The sequence below is a fragment of the Eutrigla gurnardus genome (assembly GCF_963514095.1).
Source record: "Eutrigla gurnardus genome assembly, chromosome: 9".
Classification (NCBI taxonomy): domain Eukaryota; kingdom Metazoa; phylum Chordata; class Actinopteri; order Perciformes; family Triglidae; genus Eutrigla; species Eutrigla gurnardus.
In genome coordinates, this window is record NC_139923.1 from 1,446,153 (window position 1) to 1,473,604 (window position 27,452).

The following is a 27,452-nucleotide window of genomic DNA, read 5'->3' on the forward strand; positions in this document are numbered from 1 at the left end:
GAAAATGTCACGCCGTACCTTGTGTTTGATTACTATGATGTGAAGACGTGTTACTAGGTGACGTGCCACCGGAGCATTTAACGGGCTGAGAACTAGTTCTGAAGAAGATAAAAAGCTGGTTGTTGCTCAAACGAGGCTGTCGTTGTATAATCATGTTTATGATGCACAGCAACTTCGCTTGTTGAAGAGCTGTATACAAGACGAACAAAGGTTCTTTCATAGTTGTTTTGAAGCCACAAGCACATTTCATTAGCCTGAAGTGCGACAACTACTGGTAAAGGTCGGTATACCGTTCACTTTTAAACAGACCCAAGCCTATTCTGCTGTGTGGTTGATGTCTTTATAATTACATGACAGACCCCAAAATATCAAATATTATAATAATAATATAAATATGTAAATTAATTGAATGAATTAATCAGAGGTGGGTAAACTATTACCATTATTAGTGGGGTAATTTACAAGATATACACAATGTACCATTAGCGCTAGTACTAAGCCATTCGGCTGATAACCCTATCTTGACCAATGTTGACCATCGCTAAAAATGCTTCCGAGGGGGTATTTGGCCGGATGTCATGGTGGAAATTACCTAGGGTGCATTTCACTCCGAATCATCACTTTAAGAAGGGGGCCAGAGTGCTCGCTGGGACTTTATACCTGAGATTACATTGGAAGAGAAACATAAGCTTTGTTCCACGCTGTACAGCAACGCATTCAACACAACTCACTAGCAAAGAGCTGTGTACAATAGTGGTGATGTCATCGTCACTGACTGAAAGCGTCACATTATACAAACTAAAACACCATTTAAAAAAGGTGAAGAATTGCTCTTTGGACTTCATTTGTAACTGAGGCCTTGTGCTTGTATCTGTAGGAGGTGAGACAGGACAATCCTAATATTGTAACAGTCCATTCTACAAACCGCATACTGTATTGAGCCACTGATCAATAGACAACCTGCCGCTTCCTGATATCTGCCACAGGCAATGATTGGTCACAGTAGTGTTGCTTTCGTTAACGAAAATTATGACGAAATATCGTCGTCAACGAACCTTTATCACGTGAGGAAAACGAGACGCAACGAAAATGCTGGTCATGTGACAATAACGATAATTAAATATATAATGCAATATTGTAGACGAATAAAAACGAGACTAAATGTGGTTTACAAAATAAAAACTATGCTTAAATGTGTCTTCATTTTCATTGACCAAAACAAGGCGAGACAAAATGTTGTAACGTTGTTTCGTCTCGTTAAGTCGCGTTATTATCAGTCTGCTCGTTCGAGATGAACTGCGCCTCACCTGGAAAGCAGACGGAATAATTTAAGGAACAAATTAAGAGAGAAATAAGCCTCTACTTAGAGTCTAATGATAATGCTGAGGTCACACCTCCCATTCTATGGGATGCCTTAAAGGCTGTATTAAGAGGGAGAATTATAGCTTTTTCATCATACAAGAAGAAAATGAGTAATGAAAAAAATGAAGAATTGCAAAACAAAATGAAGGAACTAGAAAGAAAACATAAATTACATTCTGAGCAAAAGATATTGGAGGATATAAAAAAAATTAGGAACAAAATCAATGATTTCGCTACACAAGCAATAAAAAAAAATCTAATGTTCTTGAAACAGAGATACTATGAAAGTGGATCTAAATCTATGAAGATATTGGCCTGGAAATTGAAGAAAAAAATTGCAGAAAATACAATTCATAGAATTAGAAATCCGAGAACAAAAATAATGCAAAATAAATTAAGTGAAATTCAGGAAGCTTTCGAGGTGTTTTACAAAACCTTATACTCTAATGTCCCAGGAGGAAATATAGCCCAAATTGACAATTTTCTAAATTCTTTAGATTTGCCCACATTAAACGAAGAACAAAATGGAATAATGACTGCTGATATAACACAAGGGGAATTAAAAAACGCGATTAGTAGACTTAAATCAAATAAATCGCCAGGATCAGACGGCTATACAGCAGAGTGGTATAAGGAATTTAAAGATGATTTAACACCTATTATACTTCCCACACTGAACTGGGCTTTTAGAAAGGCGCAAACGCCACCCAGCTGGAAGGAGGCAATCATATCGGCTATACCAAAAGAAGGCAAGGATAAGACGGATTGTGGGTCATATCGACCAATATCTGTTCTTAACGTGGACTACAGATTATTTACCTCGATTATGGCAAGACGATTAGAAGAGTTCCTACCGACATTGATCCATAATGACCAGACAGGTTTTATACAGCAACGCCAAACGCAAGACAATATAAGAAAGACATTACACATCATAGATTATATACAAAAAAATAAGATTGAGGCAATAGTAATAAGTGTTGACGCTGAAAAAGCATTTAATTCAGTTAATTGGGTTTTTCTTTACAGAGTGTTACACAGGTTTGGCCTTCATGATACTGATGATTAAAGTCAACGGATATCTATCTAACAGTTTTGCCCTCGAAAGAGGCACCAGACAGGGCTGTGCATGGTCACCTTTACTTTTCGCTCTATATTTAGAACCACTGGCTCAACATATTAGACAAAACAAAGATATAAGGGGAATTTCCATTAAAGAGACAGAGTATAAATTGGCCTGTTATGCGGATGATATTTTGTGTTTTTTGGGGCAGCCGACAAACACTTTACCTAAATTGATGGAATCATTTGAACAATATGGAAAATTGTCGGGATACAAGGTTAACATAAGTAAGACCCAATTACTATCATATAATTACAGCCCACCTGAAGATATTAAGAAGAAATACCCATTGATATGGCAAAAAAAATCCATCAGATATTTGGGGATTAACATACCCATAGATCTTACAAAATTATTAGAATGTAACTACCTACCAGTACAGAAAAAAATTAAGGAAGATATAGCAAGATGGAACCTAATCCCTTTCTTTGGCCTATCTTCAAGAATTGAATCTATTAAAATGAGTATATTACCTCGATTATTGTACCTTTTTCAGACCCTAATTGAGATCAATCAAAGCCAATTCAACGAGTGGGAAAAAATGCTGTCAAGATGGCAAAGCAAAAGACCAAGGGTCCGTCTCAAAACTCTACAACTGACAAAAGACAAAGGGGGATGGGGTCTGCCCTCTCTCAGAGACTATTACCTGGCAACACAGATAAGAACTATTATATATTGGTGCAACCCAAAATATAATGCTCAATGGAAATCTATTGAAGAGAAAATATGTTCCACCCCAATACAAGCAATTATAGCAGACAATAATCTACAAAATTACATTAACAGTATTGAGAATCCATGGGTGAAATGTACTCTAAAAATGTGGAAAACTATCATAAAAGAATATAAATTAGAAGGAGATATTGTGTTTCTTAAATGGTGTGCATATGACTCAGACTTCATTCCTAACCAATTAGACAGTAGATTTAAGGACTGGACACTTAAGGGATTAACAGCTGTATGTAAGGTAATGAAAGGAGGAACAATGCTCAGCTTTGATTCACTCAAAGAGAAATACCTTTTGGAAAAACAGGATTTCTATCGGTATCTGCAAATGCGACATTATGTTAATATGACAATGAAAAATGTGTTGGAGATGAATGTTAACTTGATAGAAATGTTTAGGAAAGCATATAACTCTGATGTAAATGGGAGAATAATTTCATGTGCGTACAAAATGCTGTCAAATCTTTAAACACATTCAACTTTATACATTAGGCAAAAATGGGAACAAGAAGGTGGGGTGAATGTATCTGAAGAGGAATGGACAATAATGTGGAGGTTTCATTGGAAATGTTCTAGTTCACAGAAATGGAGGGAATATAACTGGAAGAACTTGATTAGATACTTTATAACACCCTCTCAGAAATCCCACTATGATGGAACACCTCCTATGTGTTGGAGGAACTGCGGTAACCAGCACGCAAACCACTTCCACATTTTTTGGGACTGCCCGATTATCGCAGACTACTGGAAGGGGATACACAATGCCCTACAAGACATTTTCAAAGATGTTCTGCCCTTAGAAATCAAGACTATGTACTTTGGGAATTTACCCATGGCCTGGTTGAAAAAGGACAAATACTTATTGAACATTTTGTTGGTTGCAGCTAAAAAGTCTTTAACCAGGAAGTGGTTATCGCAGGAGAGCCCAACTCTAAATGGATGGATGGACATCACAATGGACATTTACAAGATGGAAAAGATCACAGCATTTGTCAATCATAAATCAGAGCAATTTACCTCACTCTTTAAAAAGTGGATTCACTTTGTAACGCCCCAAAGGCCTGATTTTGTTTTCACAGAACATTAGTCAATTTACAAACAAACAGACTACTCCCTAACTGTTCTACTGTTCTTTTTACTTGTATTTATTTTAGGTATTGTGTCGGTATGTGTGTACTTTTGAGATAATTTTTCAAGCGTACTATTCATGTCATGGAGAGCACACACAGAACCTGTGATGAATGATGTTGAAATGTTTTGACACCAAAAATCAATAAAAAATAAATTACAAAAAAAAAAAAACCTGATCTAATATGCCAAGGCAAGCTATTCCAGAGCCTCGGGGCAGCCGCCAAAAAGGCTCGGTCCCCTCTGGTTTTAAATCTGGTCCTGGGGACTTTCAGGAGCAGTTGATCTGCTGACCTCAGCGCTCTGGCTGGAGTGTGACAGTGTAAAAGTTCAGATAAGTATAGCGGTGCCAGTCCATTTAAAGCTTTAAAAACAAATAACAAAAGTTTAAAATCAATCCTGAAGCGGACAGGGAGCCAGTGTAGCGAGGCCAAGACTGGTGTAATGTGGTCGCTCTTTTTCCAGTCAGGAGACGAGCAGCAGCATTTTGCACAAGCTGCAGGCGACGGAGCAAGGACTGGTCGACACCAACATACAGAGAATTACAGTAATCCAGCCGTGAAGAAATAAAGGCATGGATCACTCTCTCTAGGTCTTTGGGAGGAAGATAGGCCTTAATCTTGGCTAAGAGTCGAAGCTGGAAGAAACTCGTTTTGACAACAGAGCTAACCTGCCTGTCAAATTTAAAAGCACTATCTAGTGTTACTCCAAGGTTCTTGACATGAGTGCGGGAGTTAGGAGTAAGTGGGCCCAGAAAACCAGCAGAAAAATCATGAACATTTTGCCCAAACATAATAATCTCAATTTTGTTTTCGTTAAGGTTGAGAAAATGTATGTCCATCCAAGTTTTTATATCAGATAAGCAATCAAGCAATGGCTGCAATGTATCCTTACTCTTGGATTTTAAAGGGATATAGATTTGTACATCGTCAGCAAAACAGTGGAAAGAAATGTTGTGTTTCGCTAAAATGGATCCCAGGGGCAACAAATACAGTAAAAACAGGATAGGGCCCAAAATAGAGCCTTGAGGGACTCCACAGGTGAGAGGAGCAGCGGTAGAGGAAAACTCTCCCAGGTGAACTGCGAAACTCCTATCGGACAGATAAGACTCAAACCATTTGAGGGCAGTACCTGTGATGCCTACGCACTGTTCTAAACGTAACAGAAGGGTCCTGTGGTCCACAGTGCCGAAGGCAGCTGACAGGTCTAGGAGCACAAGGACAGCAGAGTTACCTGCATCAACAGTTAAAATAAGATAATTAAAAACTCTTAAAAGGGCCGTTTCGGTACTGTGGCGCGGTTTAAAGCCAAACTGGAATTTTTCATTGATGCCATGGAGAGTTAAAAATGATTGCAGCTGTACCTTCTCCAGAACCTTCGACAGAAACGGTAGCTTAGAGATAGGTCTAAAATTAGAAAGAACAGAAGGGTCTAGATTTTTCTTTTTGATTAAAGGCTGTACTACAGCATGTTTGAAGGCAGCTGGGACACAGCCTGAACTGAGACAAGTGTTTATAAGAACAAGAACACTTGAGCCAACAGTACCAAAAATGTCTTTGAGAAAGCAAGAGGGAATGCTATCAGAGGGGCAGTTCGTAGGCCGCAGACCCTTCACTATATCTGAAAGTGATGACAGCGACACAGGCTCAAACTGGTTGAAAACAGCAGGGCACATCGGTGTAACAACAAAATCGGGGGCAGCCAGGGTGTGTAACTTAGACCCGAGAGCAGAGATTTTTCCGATAAAAAATTTAACAAAGTCTTCACAAAGGGAAGCTGATGGCAGGATGGAAGGAACCTCACAGGGATTTACAAGAGAGTTTATAATGTTAAAGGAGTCATCACCTGGAAATCGCAATTTCTCTTGTTAAAACATGCATATCTGTGTTTGACCTCAGTTGAAACTTGCCTGAAAGGCTGGAGTTTGAAAGTGGCGCCGTTTTTTCGCTTCTGCTCTTTTTCCGAACAGGAATAGCACACAAGGGTGTGCATTCCTAAAGCACGAGATTTTGATTCTGCGCCTTCGGTGACGTCACCGTGGCGGCTACTTGCATAAGCCCACCCCTCTTTCACCACCCAACCCTGCCCCGTCCGCTACCTGAAATCGCCGAAGCGCCGCCATTATGTTTTGGAGTCTGCATGCAGGCAAGCCCCCCCGGCTCTGTCCTTCCTGCGGCGAATCAACGCGCGCCTCATTACATATTATACAATGCACATCCGGACCAGTCAAAACCTCGCGCGTAATCTCGCGTGATAAAATCGCGGTACGAAAAAGGGTCAGAACAAGCTCAATGTTTGATTAAAATTTTTTTTTTTTTTTTCTAATAAGTTTTACGAATTGATCCAAAGCGATCCAAGGGGGGCTGGATACGTATAAAACCAGGTGATGACTCCTTTAAAGAGAACTTGAGGCTTGTGACTGTTTGTGAGGACAAGATTAGATAGATACTTTGTTTTAGCCTCTTTTACAGCTGTCTGATAGATGGATAAAGCGACCTTTAAGGCCTCTAAGGAGACATGGAGTTTGTCCTTCTTCCACTTTCTCTCAGCACGCAGACATGAGCGTCTGAGAGAGCGGGTGGTGTCATTCAACCAAGGCTCAGAAAGTGCTTTAATGCGTCTGGATCTACCCTTGTTTGAGTTGTGAAATGGGTTTGGCTAAATACAATCTTTGACTAAAACTAGACTAGAATGTCATCAGTTTTCGTCGACTAAAACTAGACTAAAGTGTCATCAGTTTTCGTCGACTAAAACTAGACTAAAATAGTCATGTACAATTCTGACTAAAATAAGACTAAAATGCTCAGACTTTTAGTTGACTGAAACATAAGATGAACATGACTAAAACTGATAAACACTAAAATGATAGCTTGAGACAAAGACTAGACTAAAACTAAAAGTAAAACAGGCTGCGAAAAACAACACTAGGTCACAGACATGTACCATAATGCAGTGCAAAAATCTATTTAGGAATACATAAACAGCATGTAAACATAAACATGGATAAACTAATTTACAGGTGCGTAAACGACACTCAGAGGTGCGTAATCGCTATTTCCAAAATTCCAGAGGTGCGTAAACAGCGTTAACGTGAGTTTGGCCTCTACTACAGCCCTGGGTGTAACGGAAATGTCCTGTCCACTTTGTTCAGACCTCTGTTGAAAGTCACGCCCCCCAGAACACCTGAACACGCACTGCCCTTACTACAGCACGAAAGATCACTCGAAATTCACAAGTAAGAAAACACCTAACATTATCATAATAAACACAAACAACTAACATGGCTGTTGTTGCTAGGCACATATGTCAATCCAGCATGTTAGTATTAGGAAATGTTATTGAAAAGGGATTATTGCTGGCTAGTAAGCAACAGCTGGCGATGCAAACCGCTAAATCAGGCAATGCTAAAATAGCAATAAGGTTAGCAATACTACACAGCTAACGTTTGTTTTTAGTTTTACTTATAAACTTCTGCGCCTTTTAGCCATATGGTCTGCAACAGCTGCAGAAGCTCCCTGGCTTTCTGCTGATATGCTGGTCAGTGGTTCTCTGTGTAGTCTACCTGACATGTACAGTGAATAAAATGCCTCGTTGAGGACAATGAAGCTCTTTTCAATAAAAACGTCTCATCAAGTCTGTAACTTTACAGGCCAGAATTCCAGGACTGAGCTTGGAGCAGCCAGCTGTTGGACCTCTGGCTGACACACAAACACCAAGTCAACTTACTGTGTGGCGGCAGGGAGCACTTGGACAGCAGCAATGGGACGGCAGCACTGGGACTGCAGTAATGGGACAGCAGCACTGGGACAGGCTCACAGTTATGACACCCAGTTGCTGTGTCTGGAAGATAAGTGCTCACTACCCAGATCCACAAGGACAATATAAAGGTTTCATCCCTAGGAGTAAGTAGTGAGTGTAGTAATTTTTGTAATAGAAATGTTTATTTCTTTGCCATTTATGTTCTGCATAACCTGTTCTAAATTGTTTGAATAAAAGTCTTTAAAATGTTCAGGGCCTTTTCCCTGTACTCACATTAACAATCCAACCATTACATGTATCTGTTTACAAGCTGCACAAATAATGACAACCAAATGTATTATTTTCTAATAATATATATAATAATATAATGATATATTATAAAATAATACATACATACATACATATATATATACATACATACATACATACATGCATGTAGTTTGAGGTTTAGAATCGGTAATAAAACCACCTGGCATACATGTTTACACTTTGGGATTCTTTACAACATAGCCTTATGGATTTTAAATAGAGCCCGACCGATAAAGGATTTTGAAGGCCGATACCGATGCAAATGTTTGTTAATTTAAAAATCCGAAATTCTGATATATCGGCCGATGTTTTTTTTTGCATTTAATTTCCGTACTGATTACCGTTGGCCATTCACGTGCTGTTGTTAACGCTGCACGTTAGAAGCGAAACACATGGCTACTTATTTAGTGCCCGTGTTGGCTGCAGCGGAGGAGTTGGAGCGGAAGATATCAGACGCTATATCGACGGTTACATTTCAACGGGATAAAGACAGCGAAATGGAGGAAATCCGTAACTTTGACTGCAAATTCTACGGAAGAAGAAAGGAGAACATTCATGTAGCAACAAACTTTCTCAAGAGCTTATGTACAGCATACAGATGGATTCTTTAGCTGCCGAAAGAGAGCAAACGGACATACAGTAGTTACGTCGGAGATGACTGCATCCACCAAAAAGCCGCAGACGAAAAGAAAGTCCGCCCGGACCTCTTATTTCATCGGAGCCAACGAAGTCTGCAGGAATACTTTTCAGTTTCTTATTGGGTGAGTTTCCATTAACATCCAAGTTATCTACTTTGCTAAGCTAGCTAAGCTAGCTCAGTACTGTCGTTTTAAAAGTATATGCACATCGAAACTAAGCTGTAATGGGAGGTTTTTAGCTCGTAATGTGGGCATCTGATTTAACAGTAAGGTGCCAAGGGGCCTGTTGGCATTGCTTGAAAACTTCTTCAAATATTATCAGATTTCCATGTGTTAGACATCCAGAAAATCTTAGAAACTACACTTTCAGAATCTGTGAATAACTCAAAATGTCCCGAGGTAGACTTGTTCCTGGTTTTGCCGTGGCTGGTCACAAATATAACTTTGAACAAGACTGGAGACAAATTCTGTTAAGTTCTATAAGGGTGTTTCGTCTGTTTTTATTTTATATTTAAAATATTTATTTATCGGCCATTATAAATGCCAATACCGATAGTAACCGATAGTTTGGAAAATGCCCAATATCGGCCAATAATATCGGCCCGCCGATATATATAACTGTAGTCCTTGTCTAGTGTGTAGAACCTCCACGTCCTGGACTTCTTGGTGTACAATTTGCTGTACCTGGCATAAGAGAAAAGAGATCAATCACAGTGAAATGTTCATATTACCTTTCATTGCACATAGGCGGACTTGTTATTTTTCTCTTGGCTGATCTTTGATGTGGTGACTGTAGTCTAGGGCTGGTAAGGTTTCCCATGGCAAATTGGTCTCAGGTGAGGGGCCAGACTATGAATGGTTCAAAAGACCCCAGGGTCATTCCATGTGAAAACAGCCAAAATCGGGGTATCATGTACATGACACCTCTCAGATTTTGCTGAAAAGCGGTGAAAATATGCCGTATGTTACCAAACAAAGGAATCTGAAGTTTCAGGTCAATATCTCAAACGGTTTGCCCGTGGCATCCATTTGAATTTCAAGTGCCACACCCCTTTTTGACACATTGGAATTTCGCATTTCATTTGTTGGCATTTTTGGAGGCCCATGTTCTAATAGTGATAGAAGGCTGAAAATTGCTCGGTTAGTTCATTGTAATGTGTACTTCACAATTCTACATGCAGAATCAACATTCCTTACTGTTTGGGTGAGAGGTGGGTCACCAAAGTCCAATTTTTTTTTGACGGCCAAAATTATTTTTCACTTTTTGGGTGCTCCTAGCACCACGATGAATGATCACATTTATTCCAAACAGGATTATTTGTTATATGTGGGACCTTTGCTCTTGCCAAAATGAATTTGAAGGGTATGGTACACCTGGTGGGGGTTTTATGGGGGTCCAAAAACCCTCCCGGGCAGAGGTGACTCTTTTGGAACCCCATATTTGGACCCCCAAATGACCACGTGGGCACTTGATGATCCTAATGGGATTTATAGCAGATAAAGATACATATTTGTTCTTTCTTTTAATGAAATAAAACCTTTGACTGTGAAGCTCCTTGATATGAATTTTATTCGTCAAAATGCACCATTTTGGACTTTTTTTTCCAGAAGTCTGGAATGTAGATCAGGGAGAATTTAGTGATGATAAAGCATGAAAATATGGGAAATAACTAAGTATTATGCTCAGTGATGGCAAACAATTAAATATTTAGACTGCTGGCCATTCATTTCCTGAAAATCACAAATTAACCCCTTATCCCGGATGAAAGAGACCCGCCTGTGACAAGCGACTTGCAGCATGAGCAAGTCTGCAGGCCACTGATGCAAACCATATTCTGACACCAATGGAGATGTTTCAATGGGCAAAAGAAAACATTAAGAACATTACATTCTTCTTTGTTAGTGCAGAAAATATTAAAAAAACACGAGGAAACGTACAAATTGGAGAGACGTTACGCCTCGGCCAAAAGTTCAGTGGAACACGATCGCATCATTGCTTTATACCAATTTCCAAAAATAAGATACGGATGAAAAGAATATCACAGGATACAATATTCACAGATGTCGATGGAGGACAACAATCGGATTCAGAACACTTGGATACAGAACACCTGGGGGCAGAAACCTCGCAGTCAGATCAGCCACAAAACTACATTTTCGAGCCAGGAAAATACATTGCCTGTATCTATGATGATGACTGGATCATTGGAAACATTGTTGAAGGTTCAGATAAACATGGTGATTTTTGTAAAATTCATCTATGGACGCAGTGCTCGCCAATTCAAACGTGACCAAAAGGACCATGACAAAATTATGTTACTGTTTCCACAATTTCTTGGATAATAGTTATCCATAGATGAATTTCACAAAAACGTCACCATGTTCATCTGAACGTTCAACAATGTTTCCAATGAACCAGTCATCATCATAGATACAGGCAATGTATTTTCCTGGCTGGAAAATGTAGTTTTGTGGCTGATCTAACTGGGGTTCTGTATCCAAGTGTTCTGAATCCGATTGTTGTCATGCATCGACATCTGTGAATATTGTATCCTGTGATATTCTTTTCATCCGTATCTTATCTTTGGAAATTGGTATAAAGCAATGAAGCGATCGGGTTCCACTGATCGTTTTGGCTGAGGCGTAACTTCTCTAATTTGTATGTTTCGTGTTTTTAATATTTTCTGCACTAACAAAGAAGAATGTAATGTTCTTAATGTTTTCTTTTGCCCATTGAAACATCTCCATTGGTGTCCGAATGTGGTTTGCATCAGTGGCCTGCAGACTTGCTCGTGCTGCAAGTCGCTTGTCACAGGCGGGTCTCTTTCATCGGGGATAAGGGGTTAATTTGTGATTTTCAGGAAATGAATGGCCAGCAGTCTAAATATTTAATTGTTTGCCATCACTGAGCATAATACTAAGTTATTTCCACTATTTTCATGCTTTATCATCACTAAATTCTCCCTGATCTACATTCCAGACTTCTGGAAAAAAAAAGTCCAAAATGGTGCATTTTGATGAATAAAATCCACATTAAGGAGCTTCATAGTCAAAGGTTTTATTTCATTAAAAGAAAGAACAAATATGTATCTTTATCTGGTATAAATCCCATTAGGATCATCAAATGCCCACGTGGTCATTTGGGGGTCCAAATATGGGGTTCCGAAAAGTCACCTCTGCCCGGGAGGGTTTTTAGACCCCCATAAAACCCCCACCAGTGGTACTATACCCTTCAAATTCATTTTGGCAAGAGCAAAGGTCCCACATATAACAAATAATCCTGTTTGGAATAAATGTGATCATTCATCGTGGTGCTAGGAGCACCCAAAAAGTGAAAAATAATTTTGGCCGTCAAAATAAAATTGGACTTTGGTGACCCACCTCTCACCCAAACAGTAAGGAATGTTGGTAAAATCCTGCTCACCAGAAGAGCTGCTGCACTCTTTACTCTCGACACGAGTCTCGTGTTTTACCTGAAAGACTTTAGTTGGAATAGAGATTTGTGTGTCAGGTAATCGCTGCTATTGACTTTTGATATGTTCCTATTTTGCATGCACATTTTAAAAAATCTAAATGGACGATGGACCTATATGTGCTTGCAAAAGCATATTTTTGGGGGTAAGCTTTGCAAAAATGAGACACCGTAAATTTGCTGACTGGAGGCCCCAGTGACTGGTGTTATTGGATTTATGGATTAACTGTGTCAGATAAGATGACAGAATCAGCAGGTCTGTAATTACTGAATCAGAGAAGATGACAGCTAAATGACAAAATGCAAATGCCAGAGTTGTTTTGTATGAAAAGAGCATTCGTTTTTTTTACACAGAAGATTGCGACATAATCACAGAAAGGAGAGTTAAAAATAAGACACAATCGTACCGTTTATAAGTAACATTGCTTTGCGCGTAACAGTGTCTCTTTTTACAAAACATCAAGGCTTTGCGGAACGAGAGACGGATTCAGTGCCGCAGGCCTTGTGGCGTATTCTCGGCCGCGTGTTACGTATGTCAAAAAATATCACAATTAGGGATGTCCCGATCCGATATTGATATCGGAAATCAGTCCGATATCAGCCAAAAAAGTGAATATCGGATTTTATCGGACTGCATCTAAAAACTCAGATATAAACGCTCCGATATAAGCAGTCCATTCACCACTCCAGAACTTCTATAATAGGTGACTCTGGTTCGATCACACTCCAACACAGTAGGTGGTGGTAATGCACCTTAATTAACGTTGGTGCCGGCCGCAGAAGAAGACCTCTGATCCAGCATGCACAGCCCACGTGATCACAACAACGACAACGTGTGTGCTTGTAGCAAGGTGTAGTGATGTCGGCTGTGTGGAAGTATTTTACTGTAAACTCGGACAAAGACGTTGTAGCTAAGTGCAAGATTTGTCAGGCGCAAGTGTCCCGTGGAGGGACAGAACCGGGAAGGTTCAATACAAGCAACCTCATCGCACATTTGAAAAAACATCACAAAAAAGAACATGAGGATTTTCGCGAGAGCAGCAAGGCGAAGCAACAAACCTCTGGCCGCTTCAGCAACCCACGCTCGCCGAAAGCTTTGCAAGACGTGACAAACTATCACGGGATGGCAAAAAGGCAATGGCCATAACAGAAAAGACAGCCCAGTTTATTGTGCTTGATGACCAGCCCCAGCCTCGCTACATTATTCCTAGCCGCCACTACATTGTAGACAAAACTATACCCCAGATGCACGAAGAGGTTAAAAAGTGTATTGCCGCACTTCCGGGAAGATGGCCGAGTGAGCAGACGTGTAGTCAATTACTCTCCCAAGTCGGACATAAAAAACCCACCAAAAGGTTTAACTCGACGACTGAAAGTTATATTATGGGTGGGAAAGGTAACCGAAGGACAGGAAAAACTAACCAGAAGCAAGAAAAAGTTGAGAAGCTACCCGAGACGACCTCTGAAAGCGAAGATAGCGAGCACGAGGACGACGCAGCAGAGAAAATGGACGGTCAAGACCACAATGAGACACTGCGAGTCGGGCTGGCTACAATTAGCAAAGATATAAAAGACCTTAAACAAGAGATACGACACGAACTGAACACGCTAAAAGACGAGTTGAAAAAAGAAATGAAAGAAGAAATCACCACTCTTCAACAAGAAATCGAGCGCAAGCTAACAGATAATATAAACGAGCTACAGACACAGAAGGCGACTATGGCCGAGGCCCAGGAGCGCATCGCAGAGTTGGAAGAGTGGAAAATAGACGCGGGAGAAGTGATGATGGAAATGCAGGAGCAGACACGCAAGATGCAAGAAAAGGTAACCGACCTCGAGGGGAGCTCAAGAAGGAACAATATCCGTATTTTCGGCGTTCCAGAGGAGACGGAGGAGAACTCCACTAGCAAGTACGTAGACCAGCTGCTAAAAACAGAGCTACAGCTACCTGAAGGAACGGAGCTCCACATCCAGAGAGCACACCGCGCTCTCGCACAGAAACCAAGCCCGAGTGCACCACCCAGGTCCATGATAGTCAACTTTCTCAAGTTTGAGACAAAAGAAATGATCCTGAAGACGGCATGGAAGAAAAAAATACAAGTAGGAAATAAGCAGATCTTTTTTGATCACGATTATCCTGCTGAAGTCGTCCAGAAACGCAGGTCATATGTGGGCATTAAAAAGGTGCTCAAAGAAAAACAAATACGTTTCCAGACGCCGCTGACTAGAATACGGATACACTGGAGCAACGGAGTGAAAACATACGACAGCGCCGTGGAAGCCGCGCGGGCTATGAGAGAGAGGGGATTCATCACAGACCCACCGGGCGATGACAGCACACCGGCGGTGAGGGAGAAGACACGAGTAACACCGGAATGGCAACGCGTCAGAGGAAAGGATACGACACGTGAAGCAGCGCACCGTGCCAGGGAGAAGCTACAGGATTACCACAGGAAAACATGAGCATGCACTGGAGAAAGGGAGCAGTAAAACATTGACTTCAACACTGATAATATTCATATCCGACCAGGAGATGTTTAGATTTCTTTTCTATAGTTGGACACATCTAGACCTTATTGAGTTCAACTAGGAACTAATCAAGTCTAGGAAGGGGCCCCCATGAGAGATGAGGATTTCCCCTTCACCCACCAACGGGGACTCGGGGCACAGTTTACCCCATTGTCTGAAGTCACAATTGTTTTGGTTCATGTTGTTATATTTACTGTTCATGAGTGTTTTGTTCAGAAATGTTTGGGAGTATACTTACAAATAATAGCAAAACAAAATGATGACTAATCATATCAAAATAATGTCGTTGAATGTAAATGGTCTTAATAGTCCAATTAAAAGACAAAAGGTCATGACAAAACTTAAAAAAGAAAAAGCACAAATAATTTTTCTTCAGGAGACCCACCTGTCACAATTAGAACATAATAAACTTAAAAAATATGGCTACAGGAACTTATACCATAGTTCATTTAAAGGAGGATGTAGAAGAGGAGTAGTGATACTGATTTCAAATACAACTAAGTTTGACCTTGAGAAGGAATGCAGGGATAAGGAAGGAAGATACGTTATAGTAAAAGGAAGAGTAGAGAATGAACTAGTAACACTAGTAAACATATATGCACCTCCGGAAAGTGACAAATCCTTTTTTAAATGTCTATTTGATGACATTATAGCAGAAACAGGAGGTATTTTGGTCTGTGGGGGAGACCTAAATGTTATTAGAGACCACAAAATAGATACAACTAGTCTCAAAAAGAATAAAATGCATTTGACAAGATTCATTAACATATCCTTGGAGGAGATGGGGATGATTGATGTTTGGAGGAATCTACACCCCCTGGAAAAAGACTTCACGCATTACTCTGCAGCACATAAAGTCCATTCAAGGATAGATTACTTTTTTATGAATGTAGAGGATAACCATATGGTACGAGAGTGCAGGATAGGGGGCGCAGATGTGTCAGACCATAACCCACTCTATTTAACAATAAACTTAAACAATAGAAGACGCCATACAGTATGGAGACTTAATCTGGGAATTATGAATAATGATCAAACAAGGAAGAAGGTAAAAACGGAAATCGAAAGATACATAGAAGAAAATAACAATGGCACTGTAGACCCAACGATTTTTTGGGATGCCATGAAGGCAGTTATCAGAGGAAAACTGATAGCTGAAACTGCACATGCAAAAAGAGCTAAAGTGGAGGCCTATAAAATGCATAATGAAAAGTTAAGGGAATTGGAACAGGAATACCAAAATACTAATGACTCCGAAATAAGTCAACAAATTAAAGAAACAAAAAAAAAAATTAATGACATACTATTGGACGAAATTGAAAAAAAGAATAAATATTTTAAACTGGGCTACCATGAAGTAGGTTCAAAGGCCACTAAAATACTGGCAAAGCGTATAAGAAAACAACAAGCAATTAGTAATATATACAAAATTAAAGATCCCCATACAGGTGAGATAGTATCTACTCCGGATGGTATCGAAAATATCTTCCAAAGATATTACCAAGACCTATATACACAACCTGCATCTGCAGAAGAGAATGAAATGATTGCATTCCTGGAAATGCTAGATCTACCCTCAATTGGACGTACACAAAATGATAAATTAACAGCAGAGATTACACTGGAGGAGGTAAAAGATGCAATAAAGTCATTGAAAAACAATAAATCACCGGGAAGCGATGGATACCCAGCAGAGTGGTATAGGATGTTTGGAGAAGAGCTGTCACCACTGCTCCTTGCCTCTTTCAATTGGACTCTCCAAAACAATAAAATACCCCCATCATGGGCTGAGGCAATAATTACAGTCATTCCGAAACAAGGAAAGGACAAAGAACACTGTGCAAGCTATAGACCAATCTCAATATTAAATGTTGACTATAAAATATATACAACAATAATCTCTAAACGACTGAACTCCTTTATACCAGAAATAATAGAGGAAGATCAAACGGGATTTATAAGAGGACGCCAGACACATGACAACATTAGAAGAACACTACACGTAGTGGAACAAGCAAGAAAAGACAGAAAGAGCACTGTATTAGTAAGTATTGACGCAGAGAAAGCTTTCGATTGTGTCAATTGGAAATTTCTATATAAAGTGTTAGAGAGATTTGGCTTTAGTAATAAATCAATACAGTGCATAAAGACACTCTATCAACAACCAACTGCAAGAATTAAAGTCAATGGGAGCCTGACAGACAAAATTAGATTACAGAGATCAACGAGGCAAGGATGCTGCCTATCACCCACTCTGTTTGCCCTTTTTATAGAGCCACTTGCGCAGGCTATAAGACAGGAACAAGAGATCAAAGGAGTGGTGGTAAATGACGTAGAACAAAAAATAGGACTTTTCGCAGATGACGTCATAACCTACCTCGAACGCCCAAATGAATCATTACCTGCATTGATGAAACTTTTGGAAATATTTGGACACCTATCAGGATATAAAATAAATGTCGCAAAGACACAAATATTAGCGCTTAACTATAGTCCACCAAAAGAGATCCAAGAATTATTTAAACTTAATTGGAAACTTAAGGGAATTGAATATTTGGGGGTCACAATCACAAAAGGATTACTTAAATTATATGAATCAAACTATGGTAAGATAAATCAGGAAATACAAAAAGATATTGAAAGATGGTCTACACTAACACTAGATCTCAGCTCACGAATTCAGATAATCAGGATGAATGTTTTACCAAGGCTTTTGTACCTGTTCCAATCCCTACCAGTAGAGGTCCCACAGTCTCAGTTTATGAGCTGGAATAGAATAATTTCAAGGTTTGTTTGGGGTGGAAAAAGACCTAGAATAAGATTGGAGACTCTCCAGCTGCCAAAAGAAGAAGGTGGGATGGGACTTCCCAATCTGAAAGCATACTTTCATGCAGCCCAGCTGAGGTATGTGGTTGGATGGTGCAAACCAGATTACACTGCAAAGTGGAAAGAGTTGGAAACACAGCTTAGTGGATACCCAGTACAGAGTATTATAGGAGATGAAGACACATACAAGGTGATTAAAAACCAAATAAACCCAATAACGATGTTCACACTAAAATTATGGTTCAGCATAATAAAAAAATATAAGATTCAAAAAGACGCTAATTCATTAAAATGGGTAGCATATGATAGCAAATTCAAACCAGCTAGATACGATAAAGGGTTTAAGCGGTGGACAACCAAGGGAATCACAGCGTGGTGTGTGTGCTAGTGAAGAATGGGCAGCTGGAGAGTTTCCAAAATATAAAAGAAAAATTTGATTTGGATAAACGGGAATTCTATAAGTACCTACAACTTAGAGATTACTTTCTGAAAGAGATCAGGATGGACCCCTCCGGAGAAGTGAATGGTGTGATCCAACTCATAATCAATACATACAAAGAAAACAAAGTTAGAATTGTTTCCGGGTTATATAAAAAATTAATATCAAATAAACACTCAACTAAATACATAAAAGAAAAATGGGAATCAGAATTTAAGATAAAAATCACAGATGAAGAGTGGCTAAACATGTGGAAAATACACCACACATCCACTAATTCACGGATCTGGAGGGAGTTCTCCTGGAAAAATCTGATTCGTTTTTTTATTTCTCCCAAAGTCAAGAGTAAACAGTTGAACAAAAATATGCCTTGTTGGAGAGACTGTGGAATAATGAACGTGGATCACTCGCACATTTTCTGGAAATGTGATAAAATCAGGTGGTTTTGGAAAATGTTACACGATGCATTGTTGAAAATACTTGGATATAAGATTCCAATGTCTTGTACAGTATTGTATTTGTGTAACCTATGTGAAGAAAATATAAGAACGAAGGACAGATACCTGGTAAAAATATTACTAACAGCAGCTAAGAAAGCTATCACGAAGAAATGGGGAAGGGAAGACATCCCTACACAAGAACAATGGACTCACCTAGTAGAGGAAATCTACACAATGGAAAAAATGATACACCGCTTAAGGCTACAGGAAGCTCAGTTCAAAGAGAAATGGATGAGATGGACAATATTTATGACTGAACAACGACAAAACAAAAAACTTGATTGAGGAAAAGAAAATGGAATATGGACAGATTGCTTTGAAAGTGACTCCCATGTGTGTTTTTATGTGTTTTTTACTTGTTTTAGTACTATTTTGATTGACCTTTTGTAAAGCAAAAATTCTCAATAAAAATTAAAGTGAGAAAAAAAAAAAAAGTGTATTGCCGCACACGTGGAGAAGGCAAATGCTATAAGATTCACCACAGACATCTGGACGCTGACTTTACACTGCAGAGAGCAGTGTTACATGCACGTGAATTCAGGGGTTCGCACACAGCTGATGCAATCACGCACGCCATGGAGGAGATGCTGCGTCACTGGAAGATTGAGAAAAATAAGGTCCATGTCGTTTTAAGAGACAATGCTGCTAACATGAAAAAGGCAATGGATCAGCTAGGTGTGCCAAGCTTAGGATGTTTTGCTCACAGTCTTCAGCTTGTAGTCCATGAAGGGGTCTTGTCACAGCGAGCTGTAAGTGATGCACTAGCCAACGGGAGAAAAATAGTGGGCCACTTCAAACATTCCCCCAAGGCTTATTCAAGCCTTGAAGACCTGCAAATAGAGCTGAATGTCACACCAAAACGTCTCCAGCAGGATGTCCAGACACGATAGAGCAGTACCAAGTACATGATTTACAGCCTCATTCATCAAAAACGGCCACTGCATGCCTACTCATCTGAAGAAAACCACACCCTGCCAGCCATTCTAACAGCAAACCAGTGGGGGCTGTTAGAGAAGACCTCAAAGGTTCTGACCCCCTTTGAAGAGCTAACAACTCTAGTCAGTGCCGCCTCTGCTACCACAGCCGATGTCATCCCCTCTGTCCATGCACTGGTACGGTTTCTCAGTAAGGACAGATGATCATGGGATCCAAACTATGAAAGCCACCCTTCTGGATGCAGTCCACAGACGTTTCAGGCATGTGGAATCCGAGCCCCTCTACACCGTGGCAACACTGCTGGATCCACGTTATAAAGACAAGTAAGGTAATTTATGTTAAATTCTTACATTTATTTAGCCTAATCTGATGTATATGAGAAAAACTGTACTGTTTACAGTGAGTTGGTTGTAGCCTATGTGACTGTGTTGTGACTGCATAAAATAAGATTACAGGTTACAGATTAGAATCACTGTTTACATTATCATGACTGTGTGTGACTGTGTACAAATGTGTGTGGACTGGGTTTGAAAAGCTCTAAAATATACATTGTTACATTATTTTATATATTTTATATTTATGCCAGGTACTTCACAAACCCGGAAAACCTGGGACATGCAAAAGCAGCGTTAAAGGCAGCGGTATATAAAGTAGAAGAAGAGCTGAAGACCACGCCTCCATCTGATGTGACCGAGCCAGTGGACAAGACTCCACGGATGGCGGGTGCAAGCAGCAACCTTGGCAGCATCTTTGACGAAATACTGGAGGAGAGCAGCACAGCAGCAGGTCCGTCTGACCAGATCACCACAGGCAATCTGTGAAATGGAGAGCTACTTCTGTGAGGCTCCGATTGAACGGAAGAGCAACCCTTTACACTACTGGAGCCTAAACCAAGCTCGACTCCCCACCATGGCAGCAACAGCAGCTAAATTCCTTTGTGCTCCCTGCACGAGTGTGGAGAGTGAAAGGCTCTTCAGCACAGCGTCAATTATCATTGAGGAGCACAGGAGCAGGCTGACAGCACAGCATGCCGAAATGCTTATCTTCTTAAAAAAAAATCTCCACATTATGCTCGGACTGCAGAAAGTGGAGAAGGAGGAGGAGTAGTAGTAAGGGTAGTCAGCACTGACTGATTATTATTTGTTTTATGCTCTTGTTATTAGAGTGATATGTTTATTGTGTTTACACTCTATTCTTCAGTGAAGACTAAGAGTAATGACTACATTGTTTTGGGCACAGTCAGTCAGTGAAACTGGAGCTGTGAACTCTTAACTTTGAGCAGTTGGACAGTGGACAATATTGTGTTGTTTTTGTCCCTGCCCACAGTTGTTTCCACCATATACTGACAGTAAAAAAATAACTGAAGTGAACTTGAATTGTTTGCACTTTAAAACGTTTTTTTTATTTTTTAAATTGGATTTATTTAGGTTATTTTTCAGGGTCTTCTAATTTATTTTTAATTTATTCTATTCAATTTTATGATTATGTTGGTAACCAGTGGTTATTTTGCACTTTAAATATAACATTTTGTTTTTATTGGATTTGTTGAGGTAATACTCTTATGTTGAAGGTTAAAATTTATGTAACCAATTGGTTAATAATAAATGGGTCAGTTTTTCCTATACCTACTGTTGCTGACTATTGTTTTCTGTTATATCACTACAACATCAGTAACAGTACCATCACTTTATCAAGCCTTTTCTAACATTCCACACAACAAAATAAGGAATAAATGTATGTATGATTTGTGCCGATATCGCATCGTATTGATATCGGTATCTGCCAATACTCAAGGCTACAATATCGGTATCGTATCGGAAGTGAAAAAGTTGTATCGGGACATCCCTAATCACAATATCAGTTATAGGCTAATTCGCCCAGCCCTAGGATAAAAACAGCAACATTGTGCGAGTGTGTTCTTTCTTACATCAGGCTACATTTTGTACTACCAAGCTACAAAGCTTTTTCGAATCACTCTCGTAAAGATAATCATGGAAATTAACCACAATCAACTTATTGATAATTATTCATCCATCCATCGTCTACCGCTTATCCTGTACTCAGGGTCGCGGGGGGGGGGGGGGGGGGGGGGGTGTTGCTGGAGCCGATCCCAGCTTAATAATAATTATTATTTATTTTACTTATTGATAATTGTGATAATTGTGACATGAAATTTTTGCTGCCAGCCATGTCTAATCACATGAAAAGCGAGCTTTTCACGGTTATTGGGGGGGGGGCTTACAAATGTTTAGTGAGAACCAAAATGCATTCAACAGGATACACAGCATGTTTCAAGACAAACTAAACCGAGAACTTTGTTTGTTTACGAAAAGACGTGTTGCTTTTAAGAGTTTGTTATGGTGATGTGAGGCATCCATTCGTTTTGTTGCCAGGCACTTAAATTAGCTAATGTGTGAGGCATAAAACACCCACATATAAACTCGACATAAAGTGTAAAACTGCTCAACAGAAAATCATCTTAATGACATTTTGTGAAGCTGTCAATTCTATTAAGTACCCTCTCCGTTTCCTTTTAGAAAGTTAAGAAGCTTGTGATGCAAATTCCAATTACTTGCTCCAAAATAAACATTGTAAAACAGCTAAATCCATTTTCCAAGTCGTTAGGCCCCACACTGTCATCCCTCCATCTGATTAACCAGCAGCACCTCAATAAAATGTCAGCAATAAAAAGGAGGCCAAGCTTTTTCCAAACACAATCACAACCTATTTCAACAGAGGACGTAAACGAAAGAAGAGGAAAATAAGCTTTCAAGTGGCATATTATGGCTGAGACTATGGTGTCTAACTGTGATGTCTTCCTTTATTCCTGCTGCACAACAACAGTTTAGTTTATGTTTTAAGAATTTCCGATAAAAGCAGTCAGCCAAAGAAAATTACAGGGTGGTTAACATGGTCTAATTCTATATAAAGAACCAACCAATAACAGACAGGTTTCAGTGTTAAAAAGGTCACAGCACTCTAAAAGATACACCAAACTAATACACTTAATGTATAGCAAATGTCAAATACAGTTAGCTTTCAATGGCTGATTCTGAACCCCAAAATGTAGAATAAGGTCAGCCTTGTACAGCCAAATGTACTTTTATCCCCGTTACCTCTATCACCCAAATGTAAACACACAGTGGAGCTAAGCCACGGTGCAACACCAGCTGTGCGCTTGTCCACCTGTCACCGTTCATGCCATGTATTCTAAAGAGACGTGTAATAAACAACGAAGCTAATGCCAACATGAAAAGGCAACGCATACCAATATGCAGATATGTTTATGCTGTTAACGTTAGGCCGGAAGAGTAAAGTTCTGCTAAAGCAAGTTAACTGTTAGCTAGTTAGCCTGCTAGCAAACACGACCACGGAGGGCAGCGTATCTTCCCGTTTAGCATGAACATAATAGTCTAAAAGTAGCACTCATAGCAATAAACTTAAACAGTATCATGGCATTGAATAAACTATTGAAGGCAAGTGACCAAAGAAAACTGCAGCTAGCGAGACGAACCCTGTAAAAATGTTTAATCGAAGGTTAAGCGATCTCCATTCCAAAATCGGTCAACTACGGTTTAAATTTCCATTGATTCTCTGTAGTGTTACACAGAAGATACTCGACAATGTGCATGCTTTTATGAATAAATAGACTCTGTTGGTAAATTCGGCTGACATACAACACATAATGCAGCACGTTATTTAATAGTATTGCAACGTTTCCTCTGACCTCAAGTAGCGTGATTAGAGGGGCAAGAAAGAGTGAGAATGAACAAAACATAACATAAAACAAAACGATATCATATTTACATCGGTGAAGAATGTGTATTAGGAGTAAGCCGAATGTCGAAATAGAATGTAAAGAATTTTAAGATGTATTAAACAATACTCTACATGTCGGTTGTTTGAGACAATAAGTAATGCATCCCAAAACACCAAGGTTTTTAGATTTGGTCTCGGCACACATTCTCTTCCTAAAGACACAGAGGTTTGAGTGGCGTCAAGCTGACACTAAACCAGCTTGTACAAACGAATGAACAACATTTCGAAATAAACAGTTAATACAAGGACCATCGTGGTGAAATACCCTTCTTTGGCAGTCATAACGGGGAAGGAAACGTTTCATTACATGCTCGAAATAGGAGGAAAAACTTACGATTGCAGTTCGATTTGTTTTCCCTCGCTTGGTTTCGAATTGACGGGCTGCTGTACTGCGCATGCGTATAACGAACCGGATAGCACGACTACTATTCATACGAATCAAAATAATAATACTATGATAATAAATCAATAGAAAATACAATGTAGCATGGAAAAAACTAACACAAATACGAAGTTGTATGAATAATGGCAATTATTCGTCTTTTTTCTTCCATCTTTTGTTCAATTGTTTTCTACTTTCAGTTCATCTTACTCACACCATAACATTCTCACACTCTAAATTTCAATAGTTTCTTCCCAATGTATTCTCACTGCTTTCTGTGCTTATACTTCAAACAACAATACATTATACATTTTAAATTACACTTTAACTGGCTCCACTTAGTGAACCTTCCACTTCAGTTTGTCACTTCATCTTCAGTTGATATTTTAACTCCTTTCTGCCCTTGGATTTAAATTGATAGTTCACTTAACATTTACACTACTATCAGCAATTCTAAGACATTTCAAAAGTTCTCAAGACTCAAATATTTCCAGATATTGAAAATATTTCAAATGGATCAGCTGCAAAATCTCAGCAACAAACACACGTTTTAAAAAATGTTGTTAAGAAAATATTGCCTTGTGCAGTACACAACAAATTACCCAGGCTTCACCCCCTCTTGCCTAGGACCTCACCCTCACACAGATGGTGACAGTGGTACAGGCTATACTTCCCCATAAAATGCCATGGTGGACCACTCAGCTGTTCCATTATGACTTAGATAGTTAATGTAATTAGAATAAGTTCCCCATCATTGCACTGACGTTGTGTGACACTGTCTGTTTTGGGCTTTCTGTAAGGCACAGGAGTCTGTCAAGGAGATGAGATGTGATACTGACATGAGGCAGGTCGACCTGCCAGCCTCCAGTCTCCTGACTGTGGCCGCCGGAAGAACAGCAGACAACTCAGTGGCTGTGCACCCATACAACTGGCGTTTTTGGAGGCATTTCTGCAGGCCTCCAATCTGTCAGGAGTGAGAATCATTTGAGCTGATGAAGTGCAGTTGGTGCCAGCATCATAAGCCCATCTTGGGAGAGTCTGAGTCCTTGTCAACACTGAAATGACATGCATTTGTCCTACATTTGTGTGTTAGCGATTCTTCAAGACCTGTTCATCAGGTAATCTCAATGAGATCCAGAAATCATATCACACAACAGGGCTGCCAAGCCTCACGCTTTGAGTGTGACAGTCACGCAATTTGACCCATTCTCACATCACACGTTCGTATAGTGGATATATTGTGTGCAAACTACATCATATTACAATGAAGGTGAACATAAATAACATGACAGCATTCACAGTTAACAGGCTAGTCAAAATCTTAAGTTAGCGAGGATAACGTGGGCCTTTTCAACCAACGGGTAAAAAGGCAACTCACACCAAAACAAAACAGTCATACAATTTGTAACATGAACATATGACAACAAAATATATTACCTGCAACACAGCGTTTTTCCAGTGAGGAATGACGAGGGAATCTTCAGTCATGGGATACACACTATGAATGAGTACAATTAAGCTAGTTTAGCTTAATATAAGGTTAACTTAATCACTGAATATTTTTGGAAACTAACAAATCATATATTGTGCTCAAAGCAGTTAGCCCAAATCATGACAAGGACATTACGCTGTAAAATATAAAGTGCGAACATTCAAAACTACATTTTCCCAGACTACACAGAATTAGCCGTTTTACCACATTGAAATGCTTCGTCATACTGAGTTTTCCCTCGCCACCGCCGCGCCACTAGATGGCAGTGTTGCGCCTATTGCAGGTATAATTTAACATACATAACATTACTCCGTTACATACACCCCCCTTAAATTATGCCAAATATGGGCAACATTCTCTAAATAAAACTTTTTCCAAAGGTAAAAAAAAACTGCATGGATCTTGAGCACCGATGTACAAAAAGAGACAATGTCAGAATTTCTTCCATAAGAAGTGTGTGAGGACAGGGTGGTACCAAAACCTGCACTCATCACAGTCAGCAGAGATGCCATCTACATCTCATAAACTCGTACATATCTATGCTCTGTCGGCATGGAGTAGAACATATCACACCTCCCTTGAGCGAAGACAAATAAAAGAAAATGGAGAAAAAGAAAAAAACAAAAGAAAACAAGTGACTTCTAGTCACAAAACCCCATTAGCTGCCCTACACACAAATTGCCAAAGTGGGTGACATGGAGACAACCACAGATCCCTTCATAGATTCAGTATCCCCCACAAATCTCTGGCCCAACATCTCACAAACAAGCCTATTTGGACACTTAATGGTCCTGCCATACCTTGTGGAAACTGCAGGTGCACCTGTGGTCTGTGGGTGTGTACAAACTACCTCTACCAACTCAACATCAACTGGGGACAGCTGGATATCTGAGGCTACAGACACATCAACAGGCAAACAAGTCTCATCTTGCCCTGAATCCGACAATAAGTCAGAATCTGCATGAGCGGCAAGATCATGGTCAGAGTTGTGAGAGGCACTGTCCAACAGCTCCTCTGCCCAGCCTTCCTCCATGACAACCACTAATGAAGTGCGGTCGAAAACCCCCTTGAGAAACACCTTCTACCCCCGCTACTGCTTGTACAGGGGACTGTATGAGCCAGTTCATGGTTCGTGATCGGGCATCCTCCTGATCAGCCACGATGGAGCTCTGGCCACTTCTACTGAGCGTGTCAAACTGTGGTTCGCCAGAAACCGTTTGACGTTCAGTTTGCTCAGGGAATGTCAGGAAGTCAACCGGGAGCAGCATGTTCCTGTGCACAACCTTCACTTTTCCTGAGACTTTGTCTCGGATCCTGTACACATTAAGGCCAGACCTCACAGACACCACCTCAAAAGGGGTTGAATCCCACCGGTCTGAAACCTTTTTCTTGCCTTTTTCACCACGATTGGCAAGCAGCACTCTATCACCCACAGCCAACGGCAAACCTTTGATTCTGCGATTGTAGATTTTGGCGTGGCGATCTTGCTCTGCTGCTGAGCAATCCGCGCGGCCTCAGAGAGATCTCTCCTCAGATGGTGCACAAACTCATGGTGGCTGACAACGTCGGGATTTCCAAGAACATGATGGAACATGATGTCAACCGGCAAGCGAGGGACCCGTCCAAACATTAAGTAAAATGGAGCAAACCCGTTGTCTCATGCACTGTGCAGTTATAGCAGAAAGTCAACATCTGGAGCATCTGCGGCCACCTGGATTTGCACTCAGAGGGAAGAGTCCTTATCATGCCACCGAGAGTCCTGTTGAATCTTTCAGTGATCCCATTGCCCATTGGATGATACAGCGTTGTATGGGACTTGTGCACACCTGCCACCCCAAGAAGATCTTTGATTAGCCTGCTCTCAAAGTTAGCCCCCTGGTCTGAGTGGATTCGTTTGGGGAACTCGTAGACACAGAAAAACTTGTCCCATAAACAGCGAGCAACCTGCTTTGCAGACTGGTTTCTACAGGGAAAGGCTAGCGCTAGCTTTGAGAAATGGTCGGTCACAACAA

The 27,452-nt window shown here is 40.1% G+C and overlaps 1 protein-coding gene across 1 annotated transcript in view; it reads right to left on the reverse strand.

The window, feature by feature from the left end:
* The window catches only part of pot1 (protection of telomeres 1 homolog), a 153,599-nt gene extending 129,652 nt beyond the window's left edge, over positions 1 to 23,947 (reverse strand). The window contains exon 1 of the mRNA XM_084018188.1: positions 23,901 to 23,947. The gene's annotated coding sequence lies outside the window, so the exon portion shown is untranslated. The remainder of the gene's footprint in view (positions 1 to 23,900) is intronic.
* Between the last annotated feature and the right edge of the window lie 3,505 nt (positions 23,948 to 27,452).